This window comes from Macrobrachium nipponense, chromosome 34 (assembly GCF_015104395.2).
Source record: "Macrobrachium nipponense isolate FS-2020 chromosome 34, ASM1510439v2, whole genome shotgun sequence".
In the NCBI taxonomy this organism is placed as follows: Eukaryota; Metazoa; Arthropoda; class Malacostraca; order Decapoda; family Palaemonidae; genus Macrobrachium; species Macrobrachium nipponense.
Window position 1 is genome coordinate 65,353,132 of NC_061095.1, and position 2,787 is coordinate 65,355,918.

Consider the following 2,787-nt stretch of genomic DNA (forward strand, 5'->3'; position numbering starts at 1 on the left):
CCACATAGCAAGCGAATGCCCGGCACTTGCACAGAACCAGTACAAAAAGAGGCATGATTCAGTGGCAAAAGACCCTCCATGAGCCTGTGCAAGAAGAAAATCAGCTACCTTGCAGTAATAAAAGTGGTACGAGCACCAACCTGAGGGAGTGATAGAAAACGATCAGGCAAAGATCCTCTGGGACTATGGTATTAGGACGGATAGGGTGATACGTGCAAACAGACCAGACGTGACGTTGATTGACAAAGTCAAGAAGAAAGTATCACTCATTGATGTCGCAATACCATGGGACACGAGAGTTGAAGAGAAAGAAACGGAAAATATGGATAAGTATCAAGATCTGAAAATAGAAATAAGAAGGATATGGGATATGCCAGTGGAAATCGTACCCATAATCATAGGAGCACTAGGCACGATCCCAAGATCCCTGAAAAGGAATCTAGAAAAACTAGAGTCTGAAGTAGCTCCAGGACTCATGCAGAAGAGTGTGATCCTAGAAACAGCACACAGTAAGAAAAGTGATGGACTCCTAAGGAGGCAGGATGCAACCCGGAGCCCCACACTATAAATACCACCCAGTCGAATTGGAGGACTGTGATAGAGCAAAAAAAAAATAAAAATAAAAAAATAATAATAATGATAATAATAATACCATTTCGTAGTTAATAGGTTACGTGTAATAGCAATAGATTGTTCCTAATTATGATAAACGAAAAGACTTGGACAAAACTCTACAGGAGCGGTATTTGATACTTTCCAGCACATGCAAATTTCGTACAAACCATCAAAGGCAATTATATAGTGAATGACAGAATATGAATAATAATGATGTGTTTGGGATACTGTTAATTTACAATATTATTAAAGATAATGAATAGAAATCTGGTCATTCTCTATCATAGTTACTGCAGACTATCTTCATATTCATCATGTTAAATAAAATATACAAATATAGTAGTCGCAGATCAGAGAGAGAGAGAGAGAGAGAGAGAGAGAGAGAGAGAGAGAGAGAGAGAGAGAGAGAGCCTTCAGCGTCATTAAATTCTTTTCTCAAAAAGCGACTCCACTCTTCATGGACGTGTACATTATGCAAAGCAGTATATATATATTGCAGGAAAGGTCTACAATGGGTATGGATAACACCACGAAGGTTTTACTTCAACTGGGATCTCCGTCAATAAAACAATAAGGAATTGCTGGAGACGACTGAAGGTTATGAGTAGGAAGTCAGAAGGTAGAACTTCCCTGAGTCCGGAAGTACAGCGGAAACTGTCCCCCAAGAAATGGAGAAACGACGTATTGAAAACTGACCAGTTAACTTTAGAATTGGACTTACAACAAATACTTAAATAAGAAAAACCGTTACACTGTCATTTTTACTATTAGACAAACCAGGAGCAAAAGTGGCTAAGGTTTTGACCAATTGGAATTTTCCAATATAAATTGAAATTGAATCCATTAGAATATCTGAGAATGTGAGAAACAAATCGCCTACTCGCCCTCGCCCACTTCAAAGAAAGTCTCAAGTTTTCAGTTCTCCCTCTTTCCAACAGTTGAAATTCAATATCCCGGTGTAAGGGGAGTGAAGGATCCCGCTCTCGGTCTAATTAATTGGAAAAGGACTGAAACAGTATTTCTGGGAAACATCCGGTCTCCTTTTCAGCCTCGTAATTACATTTCATTTCCTTCCCTCCAGAGTATCTGGCGCAATATCACTCTTCATCTGGAAGTGTTTATCTTTTTATCTGATCTTACTTCAGTACTTCCCTCACGTCTGTATAATTCCATTGAACTGAAAGGATGCTCCCAATATTAGGTGATGGCTGTCAGAGAAAAGAAAAAGTTAGTTTTTTTTTGCCCCGAAGGTTTTTGGCTTCGTTTGGTTTGGGTCACTGAAGCTTCTGCCCCCAGGGATTTTATTCAGTCGCGTTGATTACAGGGGAAGAAATATATATATATAATATATATATATATATATATATATATATATTATATTATAATATATATATATAATATATATATATATATATATATATATATATATTATATATATAGTATATATATATATATATATATATATATATATATATATATATATATATATATATATATATATATATATATATATATATATGTATGTATGTATATATATATATATATATATATATATATATATATATATATCATATATATATATACATATATATATATATATATATATATATATATATATATATATATATATATATATATAAACTACTAAAGGAAACTGTCCTGGTTGGAAATTGACACTCAATTTGATACTGACTGGTGGATCTCTCTCTCTCCACCAGCCTCTCCTTGTTGCCAAAATGTTCCCCGTTCATTACGAATATTGCCGAAGGACTCAGTTGCAGTTACATGAAATTCAAAAACTCTTATGGAACGGATGAAGGTCAATGGATACTCCCATTGTATTTCTGACACTGGAGTCAAAGTCTATATGTGCATTGGCGCGTCCAGAGATTGCAATATATTTGTATGTTCCCTTTAACGCTTAAATTTACCTGTTTGGGTAGAGACTCGAGCTCAAAAGGAAGTAACGGTACAAGATTGGATGTGTACAACAAAAGCCATATGAAGCCTTGTAACTGATCAGTCGTGGTGTGATGATTCGCCGAGAGACTATGAGAAAAATGAATTAGTCAAATTCAAAACTGAAAGAGTAGGTGTAAATATATTATCCTCATCGTCCAAACCAACGTGAGAAAAAAAGCGAAGGATTTGCTTGCAGATTATAATCACCTG